The sequence below is a fragment of the Scyliorhinus torazame genome, chromosome 11, assembly GCF_047496885.1.
Source record: "Scyliorhinus torazame isolate Kashiwa2021f chromosome 11, sScyTor2.1, whole genome shotgun sequence".
In the NCBI taxonomy this organism is placed as follows: domain Eukaryota; kingdom Metazoa; phylum Chordata; class Chondrichthyes; order Carcharhiniformes; family Scyliorhinidae; genus Scyliorhinus; species Scyliorhinus torazame.
Genome location: NC_092717.1, coordinates 93,635,866 through 93,652,186, shown reverse-complemented (window position 1 = coordinate 93,652,186; position 16,321 = coordinate 93,635,866). Strand labels below are relative to the sequence as shown.

At 50.7% G+C, this 16,321-nt stretch overlaps 2 long non-coding RNA genes across 2 annotated transcripts in view; one reads left to right on the top strand and one right to left on the bottom strand.

Moving 5' to 3' along the window:
• Nucleotides 1-7,538, top strand: part of LOC140385393 (uncharacterized) — a 165,899-nt gene extending 158,361 nt beyond the window's left edge. Inside the window, exon 5 of the long non-coding RNA XR_011933355.1 lies at nucleotides 6,523-7,538. This is a non-coding gene — a long non-coding RNA (uncharacterized lncRNA). The remainder of the gene's footprint in view (nucleotides 1-6,522) is intronic.
• The window catches only part of LOC140385394 (uncharacterized), a 181,138-nt gene continuing 171,618 nt past the window's right edge, over nucleotides 6,802-16,321 (bottom strand). The window contains exon 2 of the long non-coding RNA XR_011933356.1: nucleotides 6,802-7,977. This is a non-coding gene — a long non-coding RNA (uncharacterized lncRNA). The remainder of the gene's footprint in view (nucleotides 7,978-16,321) is intronic.

Sequence of the window (16,321 nt, the reverse complement as noted above, 5' to 3'; positions counted from 1 at the left end):
ACCTCTTAAAGTCCTCCTCCATCTGATCCACCAGCCACGCTAAATTGAGCTTGTGCAGAACACCCCAGCTCTTAGCCACCTGAATGCCCAAGTAGCGAAAGCTCCTCTCCGCCATCTTAAGCGGTAGCTCTCCCAGTCTCTTTTCCTGGCCCCTCGCATGTATCACAAAAAGCTCGCTTTTTCCAACATTCAGCTTATACCCCAAAAAGTCTCCAAAATCCCCAAGAATCTGCATGACCTCCCCCATCCCCTCCACCGGATCCGCAATGTACAGGAGCAGGCCATCCGCATGCAGTGAAACACGATGCTTTCTTGCAGTCAGATGCGTGGCCTCTTGCTGCAGCTGGCGAAATGGCAGCTGAATAGAGGACACGCATATTTATACTCCTCGTACTGGGCGGAGCCAGCCGGCAGGGGCTACCGGCAAACCTGTAGTACAAGTCCTACCTTACATCCCCGAATACAGGTGTACAGTGGTTCACCACATTCACCCCCTGTTAAAAATGAGTCCGACGGGGGTGGTGTGGAACTACATACAGTGTTGAATATTATTTACACTGTCGTAGAAACAACATGAAGAGAGAGAGGAAAAATAAATTGTCCATTTTAAAGGTCCAGTTAAAGGTTCAATCTGTCTGGAGCCTTGGTGTTCCGCTGGGAGCGGCGTAACGGTGGCGGCGACAGCGGCGCTGGCCTGCTGTTAGATGACTCCGGGAGCATGCCGAAATCTTCGTCGTCCTCTTGCGTGGGCAGGGGAAGGAGGGATGGGCCTGGTGGGGACAATGATGGGAGCGCCGGGGAGGGGGAGGATGGCGCCAGGACGGGGCAGTGTGTTTGGTTGGAGCCTGACGGTGCCAGGTCCCTGAGGGAGACAGTATCTTGGCGGCCGTCGGGGTACGCAACGTAGGCATACTGGGGGTTGGCATGGAGCAAGAGTACCCTATCCACCAACGGGTCCGCATTGTGGAGTCGGATGTGCCTACGGAGCAGGACCGGTCCTGGAGCTGCGAGCCAAGTCGGGAGGTAAAAAGACGTTCATGGGGTGTGTTATTCGTAGCAGTGCACATTAGTGACTGGATGGAGTACAGTGCATCAGGGAGGACCTCCTGCCAGCGAGAGGCTGGAAGGTTCCTGGACCTTAGGGCCAGCTGGATGGCCCTCCAAACTGTCCCGTTCTCCCTTTCTACCTGCCCATTTCCCCGGGTTTTGTAGCTGGTCGTTCTGCTGGAGGTGATACCCCTGCTGAGCAGGAACTCATCGCTCATGAATGAGGATCCCCTTCACTGTGGATGTAGGCGGGGAAACCGAACAGAGCGAAGATTGTGTTGAGGGATTGATGACGGTGGCGGACGTCATATCCGGGCATGGGATGGCGAAGGGGAACCTGGAGTACTCATCAGCCACACTGAGAATGTACGTGTTACGGTCGGTGGAGGGGAGGGACCCTTTGAAATCCACGCTGAGGCGTTCAAAGGGGCGGGAAGCCTTCACCAGGCACGCACGGTCCGGCCGGTAGAAGTGCGGCTTGCACTCCACACAGTCCTGGCAGTCCCAGGTGACTGTCCGTACCTCTTCGACGGAGTAGGGCAGGTTGCGAGCCTTGATGAGATGTACAGTCGTGTGATCCCCAGCTGACAAAGGCTGTCGTGTAGGGCCCGGAGTTGGTCTACTTGTGCGCTAGCACATGTACCTCAGGAGAGGGCGTCTGGGGGCTCATTGAGTTTGCCGGGGCGATACAAAATCTCATAGTCATAGGTGGAGAGCTCAATTCTTGCAAGATTTTATCATTTTTGATATTGCCCCGCTGCGTGTTGTTGAACATGAAGGCTACCGACCATTAGTCAGTGAGGAGAGTGAATCTCCTGCCAGCCAGGTAATGCCTCCAATGCCGCACAGCTTCAATGTTAGCCTGGGCCTCTTTTTCGATGGATGAGTGCCGAATTTCAGAGGCATGAAGGGTGCGGGAAAAGAATGCCACAGGTCTGCCTGCCTGATTGAGGGTGGCGGCAAGGGCAACATCTGATGCGTCGCTTTCTACTTGAAAGAGCAGCGTCTCGTCTACTGCGTGCATCCCTGCCTTGGCTATATCAGCTCTGATATGGGCGAAGGCCTGTTGTGCCTCGGCCGTGAGGGGGAACTGGGTGGACTGTATGAGTGGGCGGGCCTTGTCCGCGTAGCTTGGGACCCACTGAGCTTAGTACGAAAAGAACCCCAGGCAGCGTTTGAGGGCTTGGGGCAGTGGGGGAGAAAAAGCTCCATGAGGGGGCGCATGCGGTCGGGATCGGGCCCCAGAACTCCGTTCTGGACCACATAGCCGAGGATGGCGAAGCGGGCCGTGCTGAACACACACTTCTCTTTGTTATAAGTAAGATTAAGGAGAGTGGCGGTGCGGAGAAATTTAGCGAGGTTGGCATCGTGGTCCTGCTGATCATGGCCGCAGATGGTGACATTGTCTAGGTACGGGAACGTGGCCCACAAACCATACCGGTCGACCATTCTGTCCATCTCCCTTTGGAAGACCGAGACCCCATTTGTGACGCCAAGGGGAACCCTAAGAAAATGGTAGAGATGACCGTCTGCCTCAAATGCAGTGTGTGGGCGGTCAGATTTACGGATGGGGAGCTGGTGGTAGGTGGATTTCAGGTCTATCGTTGAGACGACCCGGAACTGCGCAATCTGATTGACCATATCAGATATGCATGGGAGGGTGTACGCGTCGAGCTTCGTGTACCGATTGATGGTCTGGCAGTAGTCCACGACCATTCAGTGTTTCTCCCCAGTTTTAACGACTACCACTTGGGCTCTCCAGGGGCTGTCCTCGATGACACCCTCACGAAGCAGCCGCTGGACCTCGGACCTGATGAAGGTCTTGTCCTGGGTGCTGTACCATCTGCTCCTGGTGGCGACGGGCTTGCAATCTTAAGTAAGATTGGCAAAGAGGGAGGGGGGGGTCAACCATTAGGGTCGCGAGGTCGCACACAGTGAGGAGTGGAAGGGGCCCGCCGAATTTGAGGGTGAGGCTCAGGGGATTGCACTGAAAATCCAGGCCTAGCAATAGTGCAGTGCAGAGGTTAGGAAGGACGTAGAGTCGAAAGCCGCTGAACGCTATGCCCTGGACTGTGAGAGTGACTGTGCAGAACCCTTGGATCGGGACAGAGTGGGACCCGGAGGCCAGGGAGATCCGTTGGTTGGCGGGGTGGACCGCGAGGGAGCAGCGCCTTACCGTATCCGGGTGTATGAAGCTTTCGGTGTTCCCGGAGTCCAGCAGGCAAGAGGTCATGTGGCCGTTGATTTTCACCGTTGTCGAAGCGGTGGCCAGGTTGTGTGAACGAGACTGGTCCAGCGTCATCGAGGCGAGCTGCGGGTGATCATCACTGGTTTCAGACGAAGAGCGTTGGGGGCCCAGGTTGTGGAAGGTCGTTGGCGTCCATGCCCCGTGGGGAAGGCAAGATTGGGGCGGCAGGAGATCCTGCGGGGAACAAAATGGCGGCGCCCATTGGGCGCCCGTTGCGGGGGCGGGACAAAATGGCGGCGCCCATGGGACGCACGTTGGTGGAGCAGGACAAGATGGCGGCGCCCATGGGCCGCACGTGGACTGAGGGGTAGAAAATGGCGGCGCCCACTGGCTGCGCGTGGTCCGTGGGTGTGAAGAGAGTGGCGCACATTGTGCGTTTGGCATTCTTGATGAAAGTCCACGCCTCGTCCGACGTGTCGAAATAGTGGTGCCGGTCCTGATATGTGACCCACAGCCTCGCCGGCTATAGCAGCCCGAACTTCACCCCCTTCCCGTGGAGGACCGCCTTGGCCTGGTTGAATCCCGCACGCTTCTTGGCCAGCTCTGCACTCCAGTCCTGATAAATCCGGATCTCGGTGTTCTCCCACCTGCTGCTCCGCTCCTTCTTCGCCCATCGCAGGACACACTCCTTGTCGGTGAAGCGGTGGAACCTTACCACCATAGCTCTCGGCAACTCGTTCGCCCTCGGCCTCCTTTCCAGGACTCTGTGCACCCCATCCAGCTCCAGGGGCCACGGGAAAGCACCCACGCCCATCAGCGTACTCAGCATCGTGGTCACATACGCCCCAGCATCCGACCCCTCCACGCCTTCAGGGAGACCCAGAATCCGCAGGTTCTGCCTCCTCGACCTATTCTTCAGGTCCTCCAGCTTCTCCTGCCATTTTTTGTGCAGCGCCTCGTGCGCCTCCACTCTAACCGCCAGGCCCAGAATCTCATCCTCATTATCAGAGGCCTTCTGCTGCACCTCCGTGATCGCCATCCCCTGCATCTTCTGGATCTCCACCAGCCTTTCAATCGACGCCTTCATAGGGGCTAACATCCCCGCCCTCAAGTCAGCAAAGCAGCTTCTTAAAAACTCCTGCTGCTCCCGGGACCACTGGGCCCACGCTGCCTGATCCCCGCCAGCTGCCATCTTGCTTTTTCGCGCCTGTTCTCCTCTCTTCTCTAAAGCCACTTTTTTGACCGCCCCACTCCTGGTCCACTCCATACAGCGCTGGGGGACCCTCACTGTTTCCTTCCCACACCGGGAATCTTCATCAAAGTGCCGCTGGGGTTCCTTAAAAGGGCCCAAAAGTCCGTTATCGGCGGGAGCTGCCGACCGTGTGACCTACCTCGGCATAGCTCCAACCGGAAGTCCCTCTATCTCTGTCTTAAAGACACTCAGTGATTTGGCCTCCACAGCCTTCTGCGGCAAAGAGTTCCACAGATTCTGAAGAAATTCCTCCCTATGTTCTATGTTCTATGTTCATCTCTGTTTTAAAGGATCGCCCCTTTAGTCTGAGAAGGTGTTCACTGGTTCTAGTTTTTCCTACATCCTCTCCACGTCCACTCTATTCTGTGCCATATGATTCACCTCTTGATACCCCAAAGCCTCTCCACTTACTAGACACAAGTCAGGAGTGTGATAGAATGTTCTCCACTCACCTGGATGGGAGCAAATGTAACAATACTCAAGAAATTCACAACATCCAGGGCAAAGCAACCTGCTTGATCCCCTCCACCAGGTTACACACTTTCTCTGCCATCAGCGCTGTGTGGTCACAATGTAGATTACCTACAGGATGCGGAACAGGTTGCTAAGGCATCTTGAGCAGCATCAAGGGCAGCGCGGTGGCACAGTGGTTAGCACTGCTGCTTCACATGCCAGGGACCTGGGTTCAATTCCGGCCTTAGGTCATTGTCTGTTCTCCCCTTGTTTGCGTAGGTTTCCTCCGGGTGCTCCAGTTTCCTCCCACAAAGACGTGCAGGTTAGGTGGATTGGCCATGGTAAATTGACCCTTGGTGTCTTGGGATATGCAGGATATGTTCTGGGATTATGGGGATATGGTGGAGTGAACATGGGTAAAGTGCCCTTTCGATGGGTTGGTGCAGACTCAAAGGGCCGAATGGCCTCCTTCTGCATTGCAGGGATTCTATGATTCTATGATCTTCCAAATCCATAGCATCTACCATCTAGAAGGACTAAGGCAGCAGGTGCATGGGAACACCATTGCCTCCTGACTCCTCTCTAGGTCATGCAACGTGGATATATATTGCCACTCATTCCTTTATTATCACTGGGTCAAAATCCTGGAGCTCCCTACCTTACAGAACTATGGAAGTACCTTCACCAGTTCACGAAGAGAGCTGACCATCACTTTCTCCAGAGTAATTAGGGATTGATAATAAATGACTGCCCTGTCAGTAATACCATATCCCAAATATTAATTGTAAAAAGCTGACTTTCAGATTGCAGTACTCATATTTTCTATGCTGAACTTGTGATGACTCGCTTTTCCCAATTAAAATAAAAAATTGTTCTTGTTCTTGCAATGGCTGCTATAATAGGGCCAAGATACTTGAGTTCCTCAATAAAACACTCCGTTAGGTGTGAAGATAACACTGTCACTTTCCTTCACTCTGTTTCTACTGCAACTGGTCGTGCTGAATTTAAGAGTTTTCCCCAGACTGTTTTATTAATAACTTTCTCACTTCTTCACACAATTTTAGACAATTACTTTTTAAAATGTCAGGGTGAATACATTATACAAAGAAAATAAATTCTAATAGCTGATATTTCATATATGGGAAGTCTGAAGGAACCAGAAATAATGGACAACATATTCCTCATTTTGGAAAAGAAGATGTCAATCTTTTTGGTCTCAGCTGTACAATTTGCAGTAGGACTGTAAAATATTCCCATGGGAAAGTAGAAAATGCCAAACTATTTCTGTGTAGTAAGAATTCCAGTCGCAGACTAAGTAGCAAGTTTCATCAATACATTTGAATATAATAATTTTAAGTGATAGTTTTTGCAACTTTTTTTCCATTGGTAGTTATGTTTATTGGTGGAGCATTCCATTCCCAAAACAGTTTTTGTGGTATCCTTATCCATTTCCAAAAATTCCTTGAGACTCCTCATTCGATTTTCAGTTATGGCACGTGTCAGCTAAACTTTAATGAAGATGAAGAAGGCTATCTCAAAGCATATCAATAGCACCATTTACATATATATCTTCCTTTTTCAGAATGCCTGTATTTGGAGGAGTGTCAAAGAAGCTGCCAGTGTCCTTTACATCCTGGTACCGATTAGATTGAGTGGTCTGAGAAGGGAAGACAGAATAATCAGAAAATCCAAGTGGCCGTTTTTCTCAGAGACCCATTGGATTCTTGGAGATTCCTGCCTTCTGTTTTTGAACAGCAGCCTGCCTTCACTTATTTGGTTGGTTTCCCATTCCCAATTTTGAGCATTGGCTGCTGCCAAGGAGCGAGAGCCTGTCGCCGGCGTAGGTCAGATCATACAAATGAGCTGACCTCACAAATCCAGATGTGTCCAGGTCAATGCAGCTACGCCTAGTGCTTCAACTTGTGCATCTTGTGCATCTTTATAGCAATGTGCCAAGCCATCCATTCAGGATCAACAGGTCCACCAAAAAGAGGCAAAAATGTACAATGTATATAGGAAAAAATAAGTGCACGGGGAGTACAGTGCAGGAAAGAAAAATATTTTCCAAATTAATTTGAAACGCAATTAAAGTGCACAACCTAATCAACAATGGACAGGGAAGAAAGGGCCCTATATTTGCATGGAGAACTGCATTTTCAGTGCCAACGAAAGACACTTGAATTTCCTTGCAACTGGATTGTTCCCAGCAACTTGTAATAGTCTTTGTCATATTAATAAAGCAGATGAATACAATTGCTTAAACAAGGTCACTAACATTCTCAAAGATGCTCTGTAATTGGTGTTCTGAAGCGTTGTTTTAAGTACATGGGAAAACCTGGCCTAAACATGCAATTCACCAACAACAGGCAAATCCACATTTATTGTTCGCTGCAGCATATCACATAATGTTGCAATGATTAAAGTTTTGCTGCTTCCAAAAGCCAAAGGTGAAGATAAGGAAGTAACAGGAAGGGGTACATGAACAGGGGCACATGGAATTGGATAACCAACAGCCAGAGAAATAAGCACACAATGTATTATCCAATGTCTTTAGTTAATAGAAATTGGCACATAGCATTAAGTCAGCACAGTAGCACAGTGGTTAGCACTGTTGCTTCACAGCGCCAGGGACCCGGGTTCGATTTCCGGCTTAGGTCACTGTCTGTGCGGAGTCTGCACCTTCTCCCCATGTGTGCATGGGTTTCTTCCTCCCGCAAGTCCCAAAAGATGTGCTTGTTAGGTGAATTGGAAATTCTGAATTCTTCCTCGGTGTACCCAAACAGGCGCCGGAATGTGAGAACTAGGAGATTTTCACAGTAACTTCATTGCAGTGTTAATGTAAGCCTACATGTGACACTAATAAAGATTATTATTACTAAGCCACTTTACACCTCCCTATTCTTCTCTGCCATGTTCACTAAGCCACTCACTGTCAAATACTTCACTGTAGTTGCTTCATAAAACAGAAGGTTACGTTTTCTCCTCCAGCAGCCAGCACCAAAATGTTGCAAGTAAACATGAAACGAAATACAGGACTCTGTTGGAAAAAATTAGATTAGATTGGTAATCAGGCATTATAATTTACAATTAACCGACACCCCTGCACAATACAGACAGCACACTAACATTTCGCTATCTGTCAGTTTAAATGAAAGTGGTGCCCAGTCCTTGCTAAATTTGCCAATGAGTGATTGCCAGTCTGAACTACTTAAAGCCTCCTTATGACTGGATGAGAAAGGGCGAACAAGCTCCCTTTCATTCAGTCTCCTCAGTTGATTGCAACAGAGATCTTATAAAAACAAAGGTATCCCCATGGATACCTTTCCAAATCCAAATGTATTTATGTTTTAATAAGGAGCCACTCAAACCAGGTTTTCTTGAGTCAACGAGAAAGCAAATTTATTGGTTACTAATCTCAAGGAAAAAATGAGACACGATGGCACACACACACAAGAAGTAAGAAAAGTTAGAGTCCAAATCAAAGTTAAAAGAACATAAAATTAAATCTTTTGCTTGTCCTTAAGATGTAGATTGTTGCGGCTGTTTGAAGTTTGCTGGTTTCCTTTAAATTCCTGGAAACCCAGGAAATGTCCTTCCTTTTAATTCCATGACCGGTCTCCCAGAAATCAATGAGTTTCTCCTGAGGTTATTTCTGATTCAAATACTCTATGAATGATTTTTGGATTTACAAGAGATGGTGCTTTTTTTAGTTTCAGAGAGAGAGAGATTCCTATCCGTTGCCATCATCAGTTTTTTCAGAAGAATTCTCCCTGTTTCTGGCTTGGCAAAAACAGTTCTTTAAAAAAAACCTCCTGTCTGCATATTCCAAGAAAGGAATTTGATTAACATGTGTTACAGTCATTTTTGCAGAACAAGTCATTTCAGGAACTATTGACACATTTCAAGTTTCTAGAAACCAACAGGGGATGGGATTATTTCACCCAGCATGAGGAGGGGGGAGGGTAGGGATTGAGTGTGTGTTGGTTGTATCCTGGCTAGCTAACGCACATTGTCTTGACAGAATTACAGTTAATCAAAGTCCAGCACTTTTCATTTTTAATTCCTTCCTTTCAAAGTCCCTTTTTGAAGTGGATCTTGATGTTCCTCCGGTGTAAATTTCCATGCAACATGTCAGGGCAAGCATGTAGTAAATCTATATAGGAAAATTCCAAAAAAGTGGTCTACGTACAATATCAGACATCAAACATCATGATAGCCATCTATTGTCAGTGCCTTTGTTTGTATTTTTGAAAAAACAGGTCCTCTGTAAACCATTCAATATATTTTTGGTTAACTGGTGAAGTTATAGGTAGTGCTCACTCACAATTTAATAATAATAACAATCACTTATTGTCACAAGTAGGCTTCAATGAAGTTACTGTGAAAAGCCCCTAGTCGCCGCATTCCGGCGCCTGTTCGGGGAGGTGATGCGACCATCAATTCACTCGAGACAAGAGTAAAGGTAAACCGTAGTTTTAATCAACTTAGAACAGTGCCTGCCTGCGACTGTTACAATACTGTGTGCCGCCTACAGGTCGACTGCTCTTTATACCCCCCTCAAGGGGAGGAGCCATGGGCGGAGCCCATACATGTTCCAACATGTTCCCCTCTGGACGATGCCATACAATGGTCCATAGGTGGAGCCCACAAGGGCAACAACATAGCATAGATGCAAATACAAAGGCAAAGCATGGTACTGATACAGTGGTGGATTATTGGTATAATACATTCACCACATTCACCCCCTGTTTAAAAAATGGAGTCCGGCGGGGGGACAGGTTCATAAGTTCAACCGGTCCGGCGCAAGGATCGTGCGCTGTGATTGCCGAAGCTCTGGCGTTGCTGCTGGCCTGGGCGTCGAGCTCATCCATGCTGGCATCGGTAGTGGGGGCGCCAGTGCGGGCACAGATGGGGACTCCAGGAACGTCTCTTCAGGGTCAGTAGGACGGTCTTCCAGACCGTCGCGTTCTCCCTCTCCACCTGCCCGTTTCCCCTGGGGTTATAACTGGTAGTCCTGCTCGAGGTGATGCCCTTAGTGAGCAGGTACTGACGCAGTTCGTCGCTCATGAACGACGAGCCCCGGTCACTGTGGACATAATTGGGGAAACCAAACAGGGTGAAGACACTATGTAGGGCTTTAATGACGGTGGACGTGGTCATATCGGGGCAAGGGATTGCAAAGGGGAAGTGGGAGAACTCGTCAATAATATTGAGGAAATATGTATTGCGGTTATTGGAGGGGAGGGGCCCTTTGAAATTGATACTGAGGCGCTCAAAGGGCAGGGACATAGTTGGGGACCCACTGGGCATAATATGAAAAGAACCCGAGGCACCTCTTCAGGGCCTTGGGGCTGTGAGGGAGGGGGAGTTGCAGGAGGGGGCGCATACAGTCAGGGTCGGGTCCTAGGACCCCGTTCACCATGACGTAGCCGAGGATGGCTAGTCTGGTCGTGTGGAAAACGCATTTCTCCTTGTTATAAGTGAGGTTGAGTTTTTGGGCGGTTTGGAGAAATCGGTGGAGGTTGGCGTCGTGGTCCTGCTGATCATGGCCGCAGATTGTGACATTGTCCAAGTACAGAAATGTGGCCCGCAGCCCATACTGGTCCACCAATTGGTCCATCGCTCGTTGGAACACCAAAACCCCGTTCGTGACGCCAAAGGGGACCCGGAGGAAGTGGAAAAGGCGGCCGTCTGAATCAAAAGCTGTGTAGTGGCGGTCCTCCGGGCGGATTGGGAGTTGGTGGTATGCAGACTTCAGGTCCACCATGGAGAACACCCGGTAGTGTGCGATCTGGTTTACCATGTCTGCAATCCGGGTAAGGGGGTACGCATCGAGTTGCGTGTACCAGTTTATGGTTTGGCTGTAATCAACAACCATCCGGAACTTTTCCCCGGTCTTGACGACCACCACATGAGCTCTCCAGGGGCTATTGCTGGCCTCTCTGACCCCCTCCAGCAAGAGACGCAGGACCTCGGACCTGATAAAAGTCCTGTCCTGTATGCTATACCGCCTGCTTCTGGTGGCGACTGGTTTGCAGTCGGCGGTGAGGTTCGCGAATAGTGAGGGAGGGTCCACTTTTAGGGTCGCGAGGCTGCATATGGTGAGTGGGGGCAGGGGCCCCCTGAACTTCAGGGTTAGGCTCCTGAGTTGCACTGGAAATCTAGTCCCACTAGGAGTAAAGCGCAGAGGTCTGGGAGCTCATATAATTTAAAAGTTTTGTACACGGCGCCCTGTATTGCTAGGGTTGCGGTAGTGCACACTTGGATTTGCACCGAGTGCGACCCAGAGGCGAGGGAGACGGTTTGGTGCGCCGGGAAAATTGAGAGCGAGCAGCGTCTTACCAAGTCCGGGTGAATGAAACTCTCTGTGCTCCCGGAGTCGAAGAGGCAAGGCGTCTCGTGCCCGTTTACCCAGACGGTCATGGACTTTGGCGAAATGTCATTTTCTCCCGCAGCTATAGCAGTTCACGTTACGGGCCAGGCAGAGCTGCCGAGAGTGTTGGGACTGGTCGCAGAAATAGCAGGGTAGCCCCCCATGGTGGGCGGACGACCGCGGGGCACAGGCCTGGGGTAGTCTGTGGTGGGGGGTCCACAAGGGGGGCGTGTGGTCATGGAGCTCTGGAGGTGCTTGCAACTGGTCCAGGGTGACCGCGCTGAGTTGCGGGTAGTCGACGTGGTCGGAGGTGTTGGGGCGGCTCCGCAATGGCTGCCCATGTTGATTGTACGCGTCGAGCGGCGTAGCAGATGACGGCCAAGATGGCGGCCCCCGTTGGTCGAGCGTGGCGGGGAGCGAGGAAGATGGCGTCCAAGATGGCAGCCCCCATGGATCGTACGTGACCGGCCGCGTGGGGGAGGATGACCAAGATGGCGGCCCCCATAAGTCACACGAGCTGTGAGGACTGGAAGATGGCTGCTCCCACGGATAGCACGAGGCTGATGAGGGGGGCAGAGTCGGCAGACACGCTGCCACGCTGCGGGGTCTGCGGGCCTGTGAGTCTGAGGATCGGGCCTGTGAGTTAGAGTTCTTAGACCTGGCCAGGCAGACTTTGGCGAAATGTCATTTTCTCCCGCAGCTATAGCAGTTCACGTTACGGGCCAGGCAGAGCTGCCGAGAGTGTTGGGACTGGTCGCAGAAATAGCAGGGTAGCCCCCCATGGTGGGCGGACGACCGCGGGGCACAGGCCTGGGGTAGTCTGTGGTGGGGGGTCCACAAGGGGGGCGTGTGGTCAGCCGGGAACGTGGTAAGGCTCTGGAACGCTGCTTCCAGAGAGGAGGCTAATTTTACCGTCTCATCCAGGTCCAGGGTCCCCTTTCCGAGTACGCGCTGTTGCACGTAGTTAGACTGGACTCCCACCACGTAGACGTCTCGGACGGCGAGTTCTATATGCCGAGTGGCTGTAACGGCCTGGTAATTGCAGTTGCATGCGAGGGCTTTGAGGTCGCGTAGATAGTCATCTAGCGACTCCCCGGGATGCTGGCGGTGAGTGGTGAGGATGTGTCGCGCATAGACCTCGTAGGCCGTACATAGAGGCGTTCAAGCATCGCGAGGGCATCTGCGTAGGAGGAGGCTTCGTCGAGTTGAACAGAGATCCGATGGCTCACCCGTGCGTGGAGGAGGCTCAGCTTCTGTTCGTCAGTGACGGAAGACGTGGAGGAGGCTGCGAGATAGGCCTTGAAGCAGCGGAGCCAGTGCGAAAACATTTATTTTGCCTCCGCGGCCTGCGGATCGAGTTCCAGTCGGTCAGGTTTGAGGGCCGATTCCATAGTTGCGTTTAAGTTGATTAAATTGATGCGACCATCAATTCACTCGAGAAAAGAGTAAAAGTAAACCGTGGCTTTAATCAACTCAGAACAGTGCCTGCTTGCGACTGATACAATACTGTGCGCCGCCTACAGGTCGACTGCGCTTTATAACCCCCCCTCAAGAGGAGGAGCCATGGGCGGAGCCCATACATGTCCCAACATGTTCCCCTATGGACGATGCCATACAATGGCCCATAGGTGGAGCCCACAAGGGCAACAACATAGCACAGATGCAAATACAAAGGTAAAGCATGGTACTGATACAGTGGTGGATTATTGGTATAATACATTCACCACAGGAGGCTGGTACGGGAATTGAAACCGTGCTGCTGGTCTTATTCTGCATTACAAGTCAGCTGTTTAGCCCACTGTGCTACACCAGCCCCTTTCCCATTGTCATGAAAGTCTGCCTCCGCCTTTTAAAGATCAAGTGCAGTTTGGCTAGAACAGCAGCTGGAACTGGTTCAAAAAGAGCAACTGAGCAGAAAGATAAGTGGAATGATCTCAGATACAGAACTGAGGTCTTAGTGCAGGAGGTGGCCTGGAGGAGAGATGTCCTCTTTGCTCAGTGGACGAGGAGACCTTCCAGACAGATACTGCGAAGGCAGTGGGAGCAGATAGCCATCAGAGTCAATGGCAGCAGTGTAGCTTCAAACACTTGGATGCAGTGCCACATAAAGTTCACTGGCCTCACACGAGCAGTCAACTTCATCTCATGGGGACGTCTGGTGGCAACATGTGAGGGGAGTGTCGTGTTGGGTGCTCTGCTACACAGACGAACCAACACGGTTGCAGATGGTACAACTCAGTTTTATTACTAACAATATTTACAATGGTAAACTGGTTACTGTGGTTCGTTCATTACCCTTGAATCTGTGGACCTATCCCTAACACTATCTTGGTGGATGTCTGAGTGGCTTGCTGTGAGCTCTGTGCCCTGAGCTGTCTCCTGCTGGAATCCGCGGGAAGTGTCGTGTTACCCGTTTTATAGTGTGTATGCTCTTGCCTGTGATTGGCTGTGGTGTTGTGTGTGTATTGATTGGTCCGTTGATCTGTCCATCAGTGTGTATGTATGTTTGCACCATGATGTTTACCTGAATATCATGACAGGGACGTCACGCACTAAGTCACTAGGTGGCTCCGACCAGGATCTGTATTTTTTAGGTCTTTTTGCCCAATGTTTCAGGAGGTTTTTGCAGGAAAGCATTCTGGATCGATAATAATGTTCCCGCACCAAACATATGCCAAAATGAAAAGGAAAAGGAAGCAAAAAACCCACAGAAGATAATTCTCCTGCGGACTTAGAGGCTTTCACCAGCAAACAAAACGGCAGCAGCAGCGTTGTCAATGCTGGTTGCCCCGATAACTGCAGACGTGCTCTTGGATGTGCTCACAAAGGAGCTTGAAAAACACTTCGACAAGCAAAGGAAGTTGGTGTTGGAGAGTCTCCAAAAATTGATTGAGGCTCTGTCCAGATGAAACTTGATAAGACCGCTGAGGCAGTAAAGAAGCATGGCGAGATGCTAGAGGGTATGGAGAAGGCACTGATGAGGAAAGGTGAGCAGTTTGCATCATTGGAAGCCAAGATGTGGGTGGTGGCCGAGGAGAGTAACAGATTGAAGGTTAATGTCAATGATCTTGAAAATTGGTCGAGGAGGCAAAACCTCAGAGTCCTGAGCTGCTGGAGGGCCCGAATCCCATGGAATGTCTCTCACGGATGGGCGAGGATGGTCTTGCATCCTGCCGGAGTTAGACAGAGCTCATCGGTCACTTCCAGAGAAGCCTCGGCTGAACGAGCCACCTCAAGCGGCCATTATTTGCTTCCACAGCTTTAGGGAGATGGAGAGGGTCCTCAAGTGGCCAAAGAACACCGTGACTCGAAGTGGGAAGGAAATCTCGTGAGGATTTACCAGGACATGGGGGCTGAGATGGCGAGGAAGCAGGCGGCCTTTAATAAGGTTAAGGCCGTGCTGTATAACAAAGCAGTTCACTTTGGGGTGGTGCACCAACAAGATTGCAGGTCACATATAAGTTGAAGGACCACTACTTTGAGGAACCGGAGGAAGCAAACACCTTCATTAAAAAGCATGGACTTGGGGTTAGTTCAATGTGTTGTAAAAGATCTTTGTTGTATGCAGGTTGGGAAGGGTATTGGGGTATCCTGTATGTACTTGTTATTTGTGGATGAAATTTGTTTTTCTGGTTATGGGGTCGATGGGGGGATTTTTATGATGGGAACTGTACTGTGAGGAGTTTTATCCTGAGGTGGGCAATGTCATTTTTCTTTGTCCTGGTAGGAGGGGACTGTCCCACTTGCAATAAACAAGGCTAGTGAACGGGAGTGAGATGGGGGGGAAGAGTTACAGCCGTTGAACAGGTTTGGTGAGGTTTGGCGGGCTTAGGGTCTGGATTGGGGCTTGGGGGAGGGATTTAGGTTTCAGTTTGTGTATTTGGGCTGGGTGTTAGGTGGGAGTGGGGGGAAGGGTTAGTTTGCTGATGGTGATGTTAGGACTTTCTTTTTTTAACTCTGGGGGTCAGTTTGGTGGCCACCTTGGGAGAGCCTCTGGCCTGTACTTGGTGAACATTTACCTGGTAGCGCCTAATGGTGGGAATGGCTGATTCCAGGCTGAGGTGGGACGGGGGACCCCCAATTCGGTTGCTCGCTTAGAATGTAAGGGGGTTGAGTGATTCAGTGAAGGCATCAAGATTTTTTGGTTACCTAAGGGATCTACATGCTGATGTGGTGTTTTTGCAGGAGACTTACTTGCAGGTTAAGAGATCAGACTAGACTGTGGAGGGTGGGTGGGACATGTGTTTCACTCAGCTTTGATGACAGGGCCTGAGGTGCGGCAAATTTGGTTAATAAGCGGGTCCCCTTGACCATCATCAGGATTGTGGCATATCCTAACGGTATGTACGTAGTGGTCAGTGGGTCTCTGGTGGGTACATTGGCAGTAATGGTAAATGTCAATGCCCCCAACTGCGATGATTTGGCTTTTATTACGAATCTGTTGGCTTCCATTCCCCATCTAGATGCACACCAGTTGGTTCTGGGAGGGGACTTTAATAGTGTACTGGATCCAGGCCTAAATCATTGGTTCTATCAGAGTGATGAAGGCACTTCTGGCCCTTACAGAGCAGAAGGGAGGGCAGACTGTCGAGATTTCTCCACCCAAGCGATAAGGAATTTTTGGTCTTTTCCAATGTGCATAAGGTCTATTCCAGGATTGATTTCTTTCTACTGGGTAGGCCCCTGCTCCCGTGGGTTAAAAAGGTGGAATATTCGGCAATGGTAATCTCTGACTATGCTCCACATTTTGTGGACCTGGTGCTGGATCCCATTCAGCGCTCGCCGTGGAGATTAGGGGCGAAATTCTCCGTTATCGGCGGAAACTCCGCCGATCGGCGCAAAAAACGGCGCAAATCCCACTTGCGTCACGTCATAAAAATGGGCCGATAGTCTGCGGCCCGAAATGGGCTAGCAGCGACGTAACGGGATCCGCGCTTGCGCAGTGGTTCACGCCGTGCAGCGTCATACGCGCTGCACGGCGTGACGGCTCATAAGGCCGCGCAGCTCC